The following is an 18,208-nucleotide window of genomic DNA, read 5'->3' as shown; positions in this document are numbered from 1 at the left end:
ATTTTAAAACTTGGCAAGATGGCTACTTTAAAAAAAATGGGTCCAATCCATACTTGATGCTATGACACCCACTTTTTTCTTTTGCTTAACAATGTGTTTGGGACATCTTGTCTGTACAGAGTCTGACCTCATGCTTTTTCACAGCCGCTCGGTATTCTGAGAATTTGCAATGTGAAACATTGCCCTTTATAATACAACAGCAGTGGGCATCCTCTGGATTAGGAAGTGTAAAACAGGAGACTTCAAAGCCACGCCTTGCACTGTGCACCGTGGTCAGGCTCGCAGAACTGTGGGGGGCTGTGTGCGCTGGCTTTAACTTTCAGGTGAACCTGGGTGGGAGGCTCTGGGCCCTCGGGAAGGGGCACGGGGCTGGGTTCTGCATGCCGGGACGCCCTCTCTTACACACTGATTTCCACTTTCTTGCTCCCACATCCACACTCTTTCCTACACACAACACAGTCCCCCACCAGAACCTAGTCACAGTCCCTGATACCAGTATGGGTTTCCTTGCCACACACCTGACTGCTGTGGTAATTGTGCACCTGACCTCCAGGTTGTGGAGAGGGCAGATTGAAACACTTACCGAGCCCCTGCTGCATGCCCCGCTGTCCTAGGAGCCTCGTGTGTTATTGCCTGTGGTCCTCAAAAGGTTTACAGACAAGGAATCTTAGAGGCTTAGACAGGGAGCTGCTTCCACACAGACACACGGCGGGTCAGTGGCAGAGCCTGGTCCACACCTTGCTGCCCTTTTGGATCTGGGAGAAGTTGCCAAACCTGGCCAGATGTGGGATCTGGGGCCCTTAGTGGAGCTGTCGCTTGTCCATCGTGGGTCCAGCTGTCTTCAGCCTCTTTTAGCGCCCAAAGCCCCAGAAGAGACACTCACTGATGCGATTCCACCACAACAAATTGAGAGCCACGAGGGCCTGTTTCCATTATCCCCCTAGGCTAGAGGCAGAATAATGGTTTTCCAAAGATGTCCACATCCTAATCCCCAGAACCTGTGAATATGTTGCCTTATTGTGGCAAACAAGGACTTTGCAGATGTGATTAAAGTCAATGACTTTGAGATGGGAAAGATTGCCTGGATTATTTGGGTGGAACAAATGTCATCAACATGGTTCTCAAAAGTGGAGAACTTTCCCAGGTGTGGTCAAAGGGAGATGTGGCCAGGGAAGCTGGGTTAGAGAATGCAATGGTACTGGCTTTGAAGATGGAGGAAGGGAGGCATGAACCAAGGAACGCAGGTGGTCTCTATAAACTTGAAACAGCAAGGAAATGAATCTCCCCCTACAGCCTCCAGAACTGAAGGTTGCACCGATGACACCATGAATTTAGCCCAGTGAGACCTGTGCCAAACATCCAACCTATAGAATTGTAAGGAAAGCTATAATATAGAGCTACCGTTTATCCAGAAAGATTTGCGCATCCACGGGGCCCTTCTCCTATCATACCGCACACATGTGCATGAATACAATTAGTGCTACCAGTGAACTTGGAATGAATGCTTATGGGGTCAGGCATGTTTCTAAGTAGTAATCATGGTCATGATAATATTATTAATACTAATTCTATTAATACAGATACTAATGATAGTAATGATGTTGAACACTTCAGTCATGCCCACCACCTGCCTTCTGCTAAGTGCTATGCATTTATTAAATCATTCAATCCTTATTGCCATGCTAGGAGGCAGGTTACTCTTCCTTTATCCATTTTATATCTACTCATTTTACAGGTGGGGAAACCAAGACACAGAGAGGTTAAGTAACTTGCCCAGGGTCACACAGCTGAGAAGAAGTGGAGCTGGGATTTGAACCTAAGCCATCTGGGTTACATTTACTTACTCATACAGTTACAGACACGCATCCCTATACATTCACACTCACAATCACGCACGCACTTTTCATGCTGTTCCAACCAGCCTCCCTTCCCAGACTCTGCTCCCCTCCCCCGCCTTCCCCCCAACAACCCCTATCACTGGCTAAGGGGCATGAAGCACCAGGTAGATAAAACAGTCTGGAATCCCTGGCTCTGAAAGGGGTTTTCTAAGACAGGTCATGTCAAAGCTTCAAACAATGTATCTGTCAAGAAAAAAAGTTGCTATTTTTTTTCCTGGATTTTACATCTCCTTTTATGAAACTTCACTCATTTCAACCAGATGATTGGTTCCATGTGTAATTTAAACGTGAGTCAATGTGTCAGGTTTGGCAGAATTGTTTAGACCTGTCAGCTCACAGAAGAGGGAGGGACATTTTGGGATGTCCTGTCCCTGCACTGTGGTAGGGTCTGAGATGCAGCCCCCTTGTCCGGAACAGCCTGCCCTGCCCACCTCCCCCACCAACCCCAGGGCCCCTTGCTGGGCTGGCTGGGCAGGCCAGCGGACTGCAGAGGTAATTGGTGCTTTCAGACACCCCAGGAGTCGCCGCCCCACCTCCTTACCTGCCTCTGGGGCAGGGACAGGCCAGGCCAGGCCAGGCCATCAGGTCGTCTGGGACCGGTTGGGCCGGTTTGGAGGTGGTTATTACCGGGGCTCTCTGGGAAGAGATGGAGACCCAGAGGAGGAGGAGGGAGGGGATGGAGGAAGGGGTGATGGGATGGGGAGGATGGAGACGGGGAGGGTGTGAGGAGGGCAAGGGGGATAGGAATTGGGTAGAAATGGAGAAGACAGAAAACCATTTTGAAAAGCTCCCCCTAAATCACCAGCAGCCCACAAGATGAGAGTTGAGCCCCGCCCTGCTTCTGAGGCTTTCCACTCAGTCCAGTCCGGGGTGTGGGGGACCTTAATTGAGTCTGAGATGCCTTGCGGGTAGGAGGTAAGTGGGGCATGGAGTCCAGTCCACGGGGATCCTGACAAGTGATGGGCCTGCTTACACAGCCAGTTACCTGGGCAATCTGGCTGAACACAGTCACCCGCCTTCCTGTTTCGAGCCACTTTGGACCTAATTACCAAATAATTAAGGCCCAAGTCATTTTCCACTATTATTCTCCATTGTCCCATCTCATTTATCAACCCCCAGCTGCCTTCTTCTGACCCACTTAATTTTTTCCTCTCCCTCCCTTCTCTCTTCTTCCAACACACACCACACAGCTGGCCCTGTGCTGGGGCTCACAGCCCAGGGGCCAGCGCTCAGCCTCCCTGGTCGAGGGACTCACAGAAGGCATCTCAGGGGAGGGGATGTTTGAGCTGAAAGATGAACGAATGTGGAGAGAGGGTGACCACATGGGGCCAGCACAGGGAATATCCACTGAGTTCTCACTCCATGCCTGTCACGCCTCATATCCCTTCTCAGGGAATTCCTTTGAAAACAGTATGAAGTAGGCCTGGTGGCTCCAGTTTTACAGTTGAGGAAATCAGTGTTCAGAGAGAGGGGATGACGTGCCCAAGGTGACACAGTTGGACCCAGGGACAGCGGTGGGATTCAGATCCCCGTAGGGCTGACTCAAAACCCCATTGCCCGATCCATTGGAGATGCCTCCACTGGGAAGGGTGTTCCAGGCTGGGGAAACTGAATGCACAAAGGCACAGGAGGGTGAAACCACGCGGGAGTTTAGAGAAGCTCCAGTGGTTCTGGACTGTTGGAGTGTGCCTTCTCACCTGTGGGAGAGCAGTGTGTGTGAGGGCCATTACAGGGTAGAGGCCAGACTAAGACAGACCTTGACAGCCAGACTAGAGAGTTTGGGCTTTATCCAAGAGGCACCAGGGAGTTTAACCTGAGAGCATTGGAGGCCTAAGAGGCAGGATGCCTGGTGCTTGGAGGCAGACAGGCAGGGTTTGAATCCTGACACAGCCTGTCTTACACACTTACTGCTGCTCGACCATCAGCAAGTCTCTTCATCTCATATTGCTCCCCATGAGGCGATAATAGCACCTACTTCCTGGAGTTGTCCTGAGCATTGAAGAAGTGTGGTGTTCAGCACAGAGCCTGGCGTACAGTAAGGGCTGACAGTTATTTTTTCAGAAAGCTAACAACAGGGGCTGGTATGGGGAGTTGTCAGGAAGCCCTAGGAAGGGTGGTTTTGATTTCCAGAAGAGAGATACCGAGGCCTCTGGAGGCTGAGATGGGGAGACTTCTACAGCTCAGGGTGAGAGTGGGCCTGCAGGTTCTGAGAGGCTGGGCTGGGGACAGTTGTCTCCCAACCCCTGTGCCCAGTCTTCTTGCCAGGAGTGATGGGGGGAAAGACAGAGATGCCAAAGGTCATCCATGGGGACCCAGCTCTTCCCAGGGAGCAGATGTCAGTTGCTGGAGCTGACAGTTCCAGGAGGAGGGCAGAGAGCAGCCGGAGCCTCTGTTCCATCTCCAGTGCTGGGGGAGGGGCAGAGCTGGTGCTTCAGGTAGGCTGGATATTCCTGCCGTTGCTCTGTGTGCACAAATTTGGCCTGGTCTGAGTCTCATGGCCGCTGGACCTTTTCTGTCTCTGCCTGTTCAGTTGAAGAGGTGGAGATGTCTCAAGAAGTGCCATGGCGGCTGGGTGTGGTGGCTCACACCCGTAATCCCAGCACTCTGGGAGGCCAAGGCGGGTGGATCACGTGAGGCTAGTAGTTCGAGACCAGCCTGGCCAACGTGGTGAAACCCCATCTCTACAAAAATGCAGAAAAATTAGCCAGGCATAGTGGTGCATGCCTGTAATCCCAGCTATTCAGGAGGTGGAGGCAGGAGAATCGCTTGAACCTGGGAGGCAGAGGTTGCAGTAAGCCAAGATCACTCCTCTGTACTCCAGCCTGGGCGACAGAGCAAGATTCTAAAAACCAGGGCAATGCCATGGTCAGGAAGCTGGCCTCCTGCAGGGGTCCCTGGCATGTGCCACAGGAGCACCCCTGACCCACTGGGTAGCTCCCAAGGGCTACATCCTCACAGAGTGGATTTGGTTAGTTTGAAAGGGGACTGACTGCTTGCTTAAGTACAGAGATCACACCCATGAAGCATCTTTGACCAGGGCCAACTTCACCAGCAGGCACAGTAGGCACTGTACCTACAGCCTGCAGTACTTTCAGGGGTCCATGGAATTGTTTCTATTTCTTTAAAATCAGCAGAAAAAATGTTAATATAATGCATCCTGGATTATATTCATCTTTATATTAATAGCCATAAATTAGAATTTTAGCATATTTTTATAAAGAAAGGGGACCATAAAAACAAAAGTTCCTAAGGGCCCATGAAAATCATATGCAGCCTGGTCTTTGCACTTCCTTCTCCTGCAGGACAAGATCCCAAGAGAGACAAAGAACTCAGGTGTTGGATTCACATGGAACTGGGTTCAAGCCGTGATTCTATTACTTACAAGCTTTGTGACCCTGGCTAAGCCACTTAACCTCTCTGAGCCTCTGTTTCTTCATCTGTAAAATGAGATAAAGAATGAATGGAAGGCCTTTAGCAAGGGTGCCCCTGAGCACATAAAAAGGATCCAAAGTACCAAAGCTGTCAAAAAGCTATCAAACCTATCAAAAAAGGCCGTCAGCCTGGTGGCCAAGACCATTCTGAGCATCTGCTATGGGTCAAGCTGTATCCTGGGTACTCTTATTATTTGGCCCCTGCCTGTTCCTGTCTCTGCAGACCCTGGTCCCCAGCCCGCCCATGTCTGGATCTTCATCACCCCACTCACCATTCCTGTCTTACAAAGACCCTAAGATGCCTTGTCTAATTTCCCTTTCTTTTCTTTATCTTCACTTCCTTACTTGCCACTGGATCCTTGGAATCTTCTCCCTGACCTGGGCAGGCAGCCCTACCTGACGCAATGGAGATCAGCTATCATCTTCTCACCTTTTTCTCACTGCAGGAGGAGCTGCCCCAAACTGTATTCCACCCTCACCCCCACATCCCAGTGAGTCCCAGCTGGACACAAGACCCACCACTTCCTTCTCTTCTGCAGAGCCACATCCAAATTCACCCCCAAAGTTGTCTTCTTTAACTTTTCCCCAACAATCTGCAGAAACGTGGGTCAGGTAACCTCCCATTTGAAATGTTGACAACTCCGCTTCTTAATAAAATAAAAGCCTGCTTTCTATCTTTTTCCTGCCAAAGGCATCATGAATGATTGATTGATTGATTTAAAGAAATTAAAACATGTCACATAATTTTATAAGCAACTTAACCACCCGTACTGGAGTCTGGACACCTGACGTAAAAAAAAAAAAGCTTTATTTTTTTTATTTTTTATTTCATTTATTTAGTTATTATTATTATTATTTTAGACGGAGTTTTGCTCTTGCTGCCCAGGCTGGAGTATAATAGCGCTATCTTGGCTCACTGCAAACTCCAGCTCCTAGGTTCAAGCGATTCTCCTGCCTCAGCCTCCAGAGTAGCTAAGATTACAAGCATGGGCTAGCTACCATGCCCGGCAAATTTTGTATTTTTAGTAGAGATGGGGTTTCCCCCTGTTGGTTGGGCTGGTCTCAAACTCCTGATCTCAGGTGATCCACCTGCCTCGGCCTCCCAAAGTGCTGAGATTACAGGAGTGAGCCACTGCACCTGGCAGATTCCAGCTTTAAATGTGGAAATAAATATTTTTCAATACCAAAATCAATATAAGATATGAAAAAGGTGAATAATGAGCAAAAGTAACTTTTTTTCCCTTTTAAATGGCACTAAGAACTTGTTTCTGGAGCTGAAGATTTTTCATGGCTGTATCTATGACTTAAAATAGAAGAAAAACACAAAAAGTAGGTACACAAAAGTAACCATGAATGCAGTCAAGGACACTAGGTCAATGAGTTGGAAGTTGACTCTTCCCCTTGACACATGTACAGCCAAATCTAAAACCCTCCCCTCATTCTCATCTGCTCTTAGGCACTCAGAGCCCTCTAGACCCTGGTCCAATTCATCAGCAGCTTCTTCTCAACTTGCACTTCATACATGCTCCACTTGATGAACCCCATATTCTTCCTTCCCAAGACAAACCTCTTTTCCCTCCCTGCTCTACATGCTCCGCCTGGAACAACCTCACTCCCTGGTCCTCTTAAATATAAGTCCCCTGAGGACAAAAATCTTACATCCTCACTGATGGATCCCAATCTCCTAGAACAGTACCAGGCATGTGATAGATGGTTATTAAATATTTGGAGAATGAATGGCCAGCCCAGAAAACTCCTATGTAAGCTTCAAAACCTCAATCAAATGGAGTCTGCTTTTTGTGCTGCCCTTGGCCCCCTGGCAATGCCTGACACTGTAGTTTCCGTTTCCACACTGCTTTGTGTTGACTCCTCTTAGTGCACATTTTACATGTCTGCAAATTAAGAGACATCTTGGCCGTTGGAGCAGACAGACCCCACTTCCAGTCCTGCTTCTGACACTTCATTCATTTATTCAACTCACTCATTCAACAAAGATTTACTGGGCATCTACATCTGTTGTACCAACCATTGGGAATTAAATGGTGAGCAAAGGCAGATTAGCACCTGCTCCTCATGGAGCTTCCCATAGGCATGCCCATTAGCCTTGCTGTGTCTCTGTTTCCTCAGCTGTGACACAAGTAATGGCCCCTTCCTGAGAGGATTGTTGAGCAGATTAAATTGGGAGGTGCAATAAGGCACTCAGTGCATGGTAGGTGCTCAGTAGATTTTGCCCTCATTGGGGACTGAGCTATTCCTCAGGGTCAAGGAAGGATTCCCATTTCTTTCCTCTTTCCGTGGGCACAGAGGAGGTAGCAGTAGATGCCGGCTAGTAATGAGGACGGTGGAGCTGCACTTGGTGCCTGTCTCTCTGTGGCTCTCTCTGGCACACACACACCTACACAGACACACAGACCCACACACGCATACAGAGAAAGAGAGAGAGAGAGAAAGAGTCAGATCCAGCCTGTCCTTACCACACTAGCTCTTGCAAGGCCCAGAACAATCCTTCACCTCTGAGTGGGCCAGTGCTAGGGACAAACAAGAGTCTCTAGCACATTGGGACAAAAACCCAGGATTCCCAGGCCTGGGAAGGTGCAGGATTGACCAGGGGACATAGTATGCCCCATCCCTGACCCAGGCGGCTGAGGCTCCAGAGATGGTGCGCTTTCACCCAATTTCTCAGTATCTCTGGGGACAGTGATGCAGAGCAGTTTAAAAAATTACCCTCCATCCTGCGATCCACCCCCACACCTATGCCTCTGTCTGGCCATTCACACTCCAATGCCTGACATGTGACCAGATGGCCACAGGCCTGTTCCCTTGAGCAAACAGCAGTACATGTGAGCAGTGTCTGGCCTCAGGCTTGGACATGGCCAGCTGGCCACTCAGGACTCTTGCCCCACTCTGCAGGAGTGGAGGGGTAGATGGAGCACTGGGACACCTGGTTTCTAGCCCTAAGCTCAACTTCAAGGCAAGGTCTGATGTGTATCCCTTTTTGGCTCTAGGTCTCCTCAGTTTCCCTATCTGTATCAGGCAGGGTCTGGCTGGCTGATTGGAGAAGTAAGCCTGAGAGCCTTTTTAGCCCCTGTGTTTTTCTATCGTATTCTTGGGTTCAGGGCAGAAATAAATGCATGGGCCTTTCAGATTTAGATTCTGGGCACCTTGGACACCTGCCATAGGCCATTCTCAGCAATTGCTGGGATCATCTCCAAACTTATTTCATTCTGAGTTTCAACCTCTCCAACCTGCTGTTTTCCTCAATTCCCTCTAAGACTTTTAATGTTCTTAGGAACCTTCCAGTTGATGTGGAAGAGTCTGAAAAGATGAGGGTGGTGAGAACCCTCTGGACCAAAATGGAGTAGTGTCTCATATCTAGGAGTTGGGGTTGAGGCCTTGGGAGGTGTGGTTAGAGGGGCATGGTGGAATTCAAAGGTTTCAGATTACATAATTTTATTTGAAATTATTATATAATTTCATATTTGGAAAGATTTGAAAATGACAAACCTCAGAAAATAATAAAGTCAAGACTTTCTCTGCTGATTGGGACACTGCAGAAGATAACTTGAAAGGGGCAATAGCTTAAAATTAAGCTGAACCATTGAAATTGCTGGGTGATGTTTTTTCTTAAGTCACACATGGTCAAACATTGCCATTCCCTGTGTTTCAACTTAATATTTTGGGGTTATCAGAAGAGCGCATGAGCAACTGAGAACTATGAGTGTTTTGTGAGGAGGGAATGCTCACATGTGGCAATGATTGGAGAACGAGAAGGCAGCCAAGGAAACGGAGAAGGAACAGTCAGAGATGAGAGGAAAGCCAGGGGACTCCAAGAAGCAGACGTGGTCAGCTGGCCAGCAGTTTGGGACTGGGGCTGGATGGGGACCTAGGCTGGGATAACCCATCCATTTCCACCCAGCAGCCCTGTCCAGCATCTCCTCTCACCACTCTGCCTCAGTGTCTTCGTTCCAGCCACACCAGATATCTGTTGTGTCCTTGAATGCCTCATGCATTCTCTCAACATAGCCTCCCCTCCGGCTGTTCTCTCTGCCTGCAGTTCTTGTCTCTGCCTCTTCCACATCAGATGGGCACTGCCTCTGTTGTTCAGCCCTCGGATGGTCACCTTCTTAGGCCTGTCCTGCTCCCTTGGCCACACATGGTTAGATGACCCTAAGGCTGTGCATCTCCATTTTTAACTTAAAATTTCTTATGTGATATCTGTCTCCCCCACTGGAGTGTGAGCTCCTGTGGGCAAGGCCGATGTCCATTTTGTTTATCGTGGTATCTCCATGCCTAGCACAGTGCCTGGCACAAGGTGGCAATGCAATAACTACTAATAAATGAACAGATGGGACACCAAAATTATCAGGACGCTGAAGTCCAGGTCTCTAGCAAGCCTAGCCTCTTAACTCAGCCAAAGTATCTGGGTCAGATATGACTTTCTGAATGGTCCATATGGAACTTCTGACTTTGAAAATCAAAGTGCATTTCCATCAACAAGTTCAGAGCATTGAGAAATGAGCTGTTGGGTCAGATGGTGTTCTGATTATCTCTTTTTTGCTGCAGAACAAACCACCCCACAACTTGCTGGTATAAAACAACACCCCTTTCAGTACACTCACAAGTTCAGTGGGTCAGGAATTAGGAAAGTCACAGAAGAGACAGCTCATCTCTGCTTCATGACATCTGGGGACCTCACCTGGGATGACTTGAATGGCTGGGGCTGGGGAATCCACTTTCAAGATGGCTTCTTCATTCTTATTTCTGGTGCCTGGGTTGGTCTGGTTGAAGTCAGGGCTCACATGCAACTGTCAGCTAGAACACCTACATATAGCTTCCAGCATTGTGGTCTCAGGTTAGTAGAGCATTAGAGTTTCTTAATAGCGGTCTCCTGACTCTCAGTACAATGGCTCCATTAAATAAGGTAGATGCCTCATGGCATGTTATGATATAGCCTAGGAAATCATATAGTGTCACTTCTGTACTCTATTGGTCAAAGCAGTCATAAGTCCCTCTGGTTCACCGGGAGGGACCATAGGTGCACATCCTACTGGGAGTAGTGTCACAGGATTTATGGCTATGTTTTAAAACTGCCATAGATGGTTTATGCTGTTGCAGCTCTCTGGGATCAGGCTTGTGAGCTGAACTGCATGACCAAATACATTTTCCCCTCAACTTTTAGCATTAGAAAAGCACTTCAAAATCTTCCAGGTCACCAGGTGTGGTGGCTCACACCTGTAATCCCAGGACTTTGGGAGGCCAAGGTGTGTGGATCACCTGGGGTCAGGAGTTCGAGATCACCCTGGCCAACATGGTGAAACCCCGTCTCTCTAAAAATACAAAAAATTAGCCCGGCGTGGTGGCACATGCCTGTCGTTCCAGCTACTCTGGATGCTGAGGCAGGAGAATCACTTGAACCCAGGAGGCGGAGATTGCAGTGAGTGAAGATAGCGCCATTGCACTATGGCCTGGGCAACAAGAGCAAAACTCTGTCTCAAAAAATAATAATAATAATAAAAATAAAAAACAAAAAATAAAAAAATTCTTCCAGGTAGAGGAGGAAGGTGGCTTGTAGCTTTATAGGCCTGGGTTCAAATCTTGCTTCTATCACTTCGTGTCCATGGGGTCTTGGGCAAATCACTTAATTCATCTGAGTCTCAGTTTCCTTACCTGAATAGTGGAGGCAGCAATGATGCCGTAGTGAGGATTTGGTGAGCCAGTACAGGAAGATCTGATGCCTGCTGAATGCCTATAACAGCTACCATTGTGATCATTAATGCTGTTTCATGTAAAATGAGAATAAAAATAGAGACCTCACAAAAACTGTCTTCCTGGCTCTAGGCCATCTGTGAATAGGGGAAATTCAATTCATGTTCTTGGGCCAGTCACTCGGCAAGAATCTGGAGACACAGAGATGAACGCAACAGCGTGGTCAGCCCTTGGATCTCCACATCCAGGGGACAGGGGAGGCATAGCGAGGCTGAGGGAGGTGGTAGGGGGCAGAGCATTCATTCCCATGGAATCGTCATCAGTGCACTCATGGCACTCTTGATGGGGAGTCTCTGGACCATGCCAAGGGGTCTTCTTTGGTCCATTCTTAGTCAACATATTTAACATGGACTCAGTTAAAGTCTGACAAAGTCTTGCTGACTTTGTTGGAAAAGACCAAAGATGGGAAAAACCCAGTTTCAAAAGACCTCACGTGAAAGAGGCATAGCTATGGCTTTTAGCCGGCTCCCAATATTACCTACACTTTTTCAGTATTGTGTTAAGAGCTTTTCGTGTATCATTCCATTTAATCATCCCAACAGCTTTATGAGTTAGGTGCCTGTATTGTCTTTACTTAATGGATAGACACTGAGACTCAGAGAAACCAAATGGTTTGCCCAGGGCCACATGCTGTGTTCCAGCTGCCAAAATGCTGATGCAACCCCTGACTGCATGAATAGAAGAAAGTGTCCCGAGCAGGGGATGAGATACATTGTGTTCTGCACTGCCTAGATCACCCTCACGGGTGGCTCTCATTTAATTTAGAGGTACTGGAGACCTTCCAGTGGCGGGAAAGAGTGAGACCTTGGAGACATAGGACCTCACAGTCATGTTCTGTGCGGGAACATGCTCCTGATGTGGGAGAGAGAAAGCTGACATCAGGACCCCTCCCTCATATTTCCAAGAGGCTGTTGTGGGCAAAGAGAGCTCCATGTTTCCTGTGAGCATGGTTCTGTATTAGCCATTTAGAGCTGTTTGAAAATCTATCTGGTTCCCTTGTGATGTAGTGAGTATCCTATCACTAGAGGTGTTCAAAGCACAATAGGTTAGAAGTGCCATTGAAGGCAGGCCCGTAGTGGATGGGCTGCTGGACGTGTGTAATGCCTGTAGCACAATGCCTGGCATAGGGTAGGTGCGTGTATCAGGGAACCCTTAAGGTTTAGGATTAAACCTGGCTTTTCTGTAAAAATCATTTTTTTTTAAATCCAGGCAGCTCATTATATACTTAGGAGGTAAGAATCATTTTAATGATGACCAAACATATTACATACACAATTTCATTAGAATTTTGTAATAATGCTATTAATTGTGCCTACCTTATGGAGTTACTATAGTTGAGGAAACTGAAGTACAGACAGATTGAGCAACTTGCCCAAGGCCACACAGTAATTGGCAGATCTGGGATTTGAATCCAGGCCTCTGGCTCTGCCTGCGGTTGTCCTCGCCCACGGATCTTCCAGGGGCAAGCTTGACCCTCGAAGTTTCTGGCCAACATTTATAATAATGGAAGGTGCTCCAAGTTTCTTCTCAAGGCTCTGCCTCTGGGATCTTTGGGTTTACTAGCTGGAAAAGTGAGGACATGTGATAGAATCCCTCAACCAGTGGTTGGCTTGTGGACCCACCCCAAGCAGGACATAATTTTGATTCACCCAATGTGCCTATGTAGAGAATGCAGTCATAAACAAAATGGAAGAGATGCCTGTCTGCCTGAAGCTTATTTTCTGGTTGAAGAGACAGCAGAGAAGAGGCAACTGCAGTGTGGGCTGGTGGGGCTGTGAGTAGAGCAGATGTCAGGGCCCTACTTATCTCCCTTTGGACCTCACCACTGTAGTCCTGACTTCCCCCTGACTACTCAGTCCCTGCCTGGGAACTTTCTCTCCCTGCCCAAGCCCACTGTGCCTACACTTGGGGCAAGCTAGAAAATTGATGTCCATCTGGAATAGCTCCAACCAATGATTGATGGGCCTGGTGGATTAATACCACGGCTCCTTCCCTCTAGGCTGAGATAACTCAGAGCTGTGTGTTCTACACTGAACTCTGGAGCTCCTAGCAGAGTGAACCTCTAGTTGCCCATGGTGGGAACTTGCCTGATAATATTCTTTATTGGCTGCCTTCCTGTCCCTGCCTCATTTCTCATTTCCCTGCCAGCAGATGTTGCGTTCACCTTCCACATAAATTACCTTCAATCTTCATTGTAGAGTTTACTTCCAGAGGGACCCAAATGACCACGGCATAGGACAAAGCTCGGGGGCTCTGTGAGCCTAGAAGAGGAGGCACTAAGCCCAGCTGGGACAGAGGTCCACAGAAGATCCCTGAAGGAAAAGAATGGAAGGAAAAGAATGGAGACCTCAAGGGTGAGTGGGAGTTAGTCGGCTAAAACGGGGTGAGCAGAGAGAGAAGAGAGACAAGTGTTCCAGTAGGGGGACTGGCATTTGAGGAAGCTCAGAAGCAAGGAAGGGTGATGTGTCTGTGAATGGTGGGTGGACCATTACAGCTGGTCTGTGGGGGTGGGGGGTGGGGGATTGTGAGTGATGAGGCAGACCCCAGACTTGGAAGCCACAGGGAATGATTTTTATTTTATTCTAAGAGTCCCCAGGGACAACTGAAAGATTGTCGGCAAGGGAGTGCCAGCCAGTGGGCCAGGTAAGAAGACCTGGGAGCTGGGAGGGTGTCTGAGGAGGCCAGGCCCCACAGTGCCTCCTGGCTCTGCTTTCAAAGCCCCTCAGAGAGCAGGGAGAAAGAGGCCCTTCTGGAAAGATTCCTGGGTCCCTTTCAAGGAACTTCCTCTTGCTGCAAAGTCCCCCTCGCTGGAGCCCATAAAGCAGGGCACTGAAAGTAATTACAGGCTGGGAGAGGCCAGGGCAGAGATGCTGGGGATGTGCAGGGGGCAGGGAGGTGGACAGGAGCCGTCATGCTGGCCTGGCTGCCAGGGAGGGAGCATGCAGACACCAAAGCCCCCATAAAGTCACCCAGAGTAGGCCCTTTTACAGGCATTCTGGGCTGGGGCATGACATCACCAGCAGCCAGTCAGAGGCTCCCTCAAGCCCCTTTTTCTTCTTTGGGGCCTGTTTCTGTGGTTATTGAGGTACATTCTTGGTGAAGGGGGTGTTTTCTTTTGGAATGCTTGAACCCAATAGGTTTTGCAGCCGCTGGCTGGGCCAGTCCTCCTTCAGGCAAAGCCAGCCAACTGTATGTTCCCTTTCAAGACAGAAGGGCCTCCCAGGCAGCCTGAATGGGCTGCCGGGAGTTCCCTTCAAGCCACAACTTCGAACTTATTTTAGTGAATCAACTTCTTTTAAACTATATCCATTTGAGAAAAATAATCAACATGAATTGGGAAACACAACAACAAAACAGGCTATGGAGTGAAGAGTTGTGGATTTGAATCCTGGCTCCTCTCCTTACCACCTGTGTTGTTCCTGGACAACCTTCAGTTTTCCCATTTGTAAAATGGGGATGATACAATCCACTATGCAGGGTTGTGGAGGACCAATTTTTCTTTTGACAGAGTTTTGCTCTTGTTGCCCAGGCTAGAGTGCAATGGCACAATCTTGGCTCACCGCAACCTCCACCTCTCAGGTTCAAGAGATTCTCCTGCTTCAGCCTCCCGAGTAGCTGGGATTACAGGCATACGCCACCACGCCTGGCTAATTCTTGTATTTTTAGTAGAGACGGGGTTTCACCATGTTGGCCAGGCTGGTCTCCAACTCCTGACCTCAGGTGATCTGCCTGCCTCGGTTCCCAAAGTGCTGGGATTACAGGCATGAGCCACCACGCCCGGCCCACGAGGACCAAATTTAATGGATGGGTATGAAGTGCTCAACTACCATCAGCCGTTGTTTTGACAAATCCATTCTTCCTCACAGCACTGGCCTTAGAGACTTAAAAAGACTTGCCAGGCCCGTCTATTTCCCACACTACATTTATGGGGCAAAGGATCTTAAGGAACATGGAAATGAAGCCTAGACAGGCTGAGGGTCTTGTGAAAGCTGCTGTGTCTAATTAGGCACTGTTTGTAGTTCTTTTGTGAAGCATGATCATTTGTTAGCTCCAGTTAAAAGAAACTATAAAACCATATAGAACCCAACTGGAAGTTTAGAAAACAAGGGCAAAAACCTTCTCCATAAGGCTACCAGCCTCCCATTGCAAGTACAGTGGCTTATATGTTAATATGTAGTTTGTACATGCTGGTCTTGATAATAAACTTGAAAGGTGAATACAGTATACGTGTGCCTTTGCTTGCTCCACCAATATTGCAGATTATCATGTTAATGGTTCCCTATTATTTCATCAAATTGACGTTGAGTATTGTTGAATTTTACTTTCAATTTCCCCCTGTTTGAAATATTGCTTCAATGAACTCTTCTCCTTTTCCACAGAGAGTTTCTCTTTGTCTCATTTCCTTAGGATAAATTCCCAGAAGCAGAATCAGTGGGTCTCAGGGTAGGAACATTTCTGTGGTTTGTGATACATATTTTCCAATTTACTTTCCATAAAGGATGTCCTAATTTACATTGCCTCCAGCAAAGTTCGTCCGTTTAGCCACTTCAAGGAAACCTTACCAGCATTAGGTATTATTTTTTATTATTTTGTTTGCTGCTAGATAAACAGTTATTCCTTATTCTTCTAAAATAAAATAAAATGATTGATTTGTGGATTCAAAGATGTATACATATATAGAATATGTATCAATAGATTTATATTCTCTTTTTAACATTATTTGATATTTGGGGAGGTGTTGAGTCAGGTGAGTCTTTTGCTACAAAATGCAAGAATGCCATTCCTATGTGCTTGTGAAAGGCAAGTATATTCTCTCCCATGCCAGACAGTGATAATTGTAATAAACCGGGGCTGCCGCCAAAGTTGAAATAAACAAATGGTTACAGCAGACAATGGAAGCTCAATCCTGACCCTGATGAATGAAGTTGCTAATGTGACTTCCTGGAGTGGATGTCAGCCAATGGCCTCCCCTCTGACTTACATTAGGTCCTAGTGACAGTGGTAAGTGGTTTGAGGAGGTAAAAACGTGCTTATGGGGCTGAGGAGGGGGTGCTATTTGGGGTGAGTGCGCAGTCTGGTTTCTATAGCCAGCAGAAAAGGACTGATTTGGAAGAACTTCACATGGAAAGTTTACAGAGTGTTCATGAAAAGACAGAAAATGAGAGTATTTGAGGTAGGGGCATGTGGTGGTGAGGTTAGCCACCTCAAACTGAAGCTCATAACACAGCCCAGAACTGAGCACCTCTGTTGAGTCTGACAGAGTGTCATGAACAGCCAGGTACAGGTTCCAATCTTGGCTCTGCAATGGACACTTGTGGAAGATGTCGCTGTGGATTGAGAGACCACTGAGAACTCAGGCAAAACATTCTGCCCTTTTGCTCCTCCTGCTTCCAAGGCCCAGTCTGAGTCCAGCTGACTCCAAGCTTCTCAGATTTCTGTCCTCAGAACTCCACCACTTACTTCTCTGTACACTGGAAGGGTAATGAGTAAAATCTGCCTGTGTCCACCCCTCTTGTGTCACTGAAGACATTCTGATTCTCTTATTAGAGTGTAAGCTTGCTCAGACTTAAAAGGTGAAGCTTCAATGTCCATTCATCCTTGCAGCACCAATGCTAACTCTTTTTCTTCCAGGAAGCTTTCCTTGACCTCACCAGTTAGCTAATGACCACCTCCTTTGCCCTCCTCTGTAGAAGCTTTTGTGGCTGTTCTTATTGCGTCAGGATCATAACTGATCTTCATTCCCAGATGCCGGACTCTGTAGCCACATCTGTGTTTCCCTTACTTCTTGCTCCTGTTTGATAATCTCATTCCTAGCTGTAGCCTTGGCCCTTTGCAGGCTGTCAAGGAATGGTTAGCTGAATGAATGAGTGATAAAATAAGCACTCCACCATTTATAAAGCACACTTACCACACATGATCTTATTTGATACAACTTTATTATAAAGGTGGAGAGGCTGGGTATTGTTATACCCATTTTACAGAAGTGATCAATGACACCAGCTGGCACTCACTGAGAGTCTCAATGCAGCAGGCCCAGGGCTCAGCACTTTACAAGCAATGTCCCCCAACAACCAAAGGAGGTAGGTACCAGCATCATCCTCAGTCCACTTAATGGGGACTGAGACTTGCTGAAGACAAGTCACTTGCTGGGGTTGCATTTCTGGGAAGGGACAGATCTGAAATCTGACCCCGGTTCGTGTGTTGCCAGTTTCCACTCTGCTATGCTGCCCCTCCTGATGATATCACCTCCACTGTCTCCACCTCTGGCACTCGAGTTCTTAGAAACAGTGTCTTATTTGTCCATTCACTTCCAGTGCCAGGTACGAGGCTGGGCATAGGTAGGCATCCATAAATGCTGATGAAATGGAAGGATAGATGGATGAATGGACAGTTGGTGTCTGCTCCAGCTCTGTTGCAAATGGAGGGAGTTTCTGCTTTCATGCAGTGCAGTCAGGGGATGGGAGTTGGGTTTAGCTTGGGGCTGATCTTGTACCTGAGTTCTTCTGGTCATAAAACATGAGGGTGTGTCTTCTTGGGGACGTGGTGAGCCATGTGCCTGCTTTCCAGTGCATCAGATATGTCTTGCCAATCTCTGAGGGCAAAATGAAATGTCTTGGGAGAGCAAACAGCCGCCTCCCTCCTGTGCCAGGAGAGCAGGATCATTTTGCTCTGTCTACACACGCATTCCTGTCCTCTCCCTGCTGATGGCCTTGGGAGATAATGTGTTCCATGTGTGTCCCTGAGTACTGGGACAGCTGTCATAAATGTAGTGGGAGCTGCAATGGCCTATGTGTCTGGGTGAAGTGGGTTCCATGTCTTTCCAGGTTGCAGACTCTTGAGGGAAGCAGGATCCTGTATCCCAGGGCTGTAATGTCAGACAGGGCCTGCCAGGGTCAGTATTTGCCTCTTCACCCAGCTCTGGGCAGAGCCTGAAGGGCTGGCTAGCAGACTCCAGCCATGGAAGGTAGAGCTGGAATTAGTTCTTCTGCTCTAAGAATGGAGTGTGGGGCCTACCTGGCTGGACATGGAGCTTAGTTTTTGATCTGCACCCAAGGTCCCAGTGCAAAACACAGGGCACTGGTTTTCACGTGTGTCTTATCTGGTTTTCCCATC

The sequence above is a fragment of the Pan troglodytes genome, chromosome 21 (assembly GCF_028858775.2).
Source record: "Pan troglodytes isolate AG18354 chromosome 21, NHGRI_mPanTro3-v2.0_pri, whole genome shotgun sequence".
NCBI lineage: Eukaryota > Metazoa > Chordata > Mammalia > Primates > Hominidae > Pan > Pan troglodytes.
Note: the sequence above shows the minus strand (reverse complement) of the source record.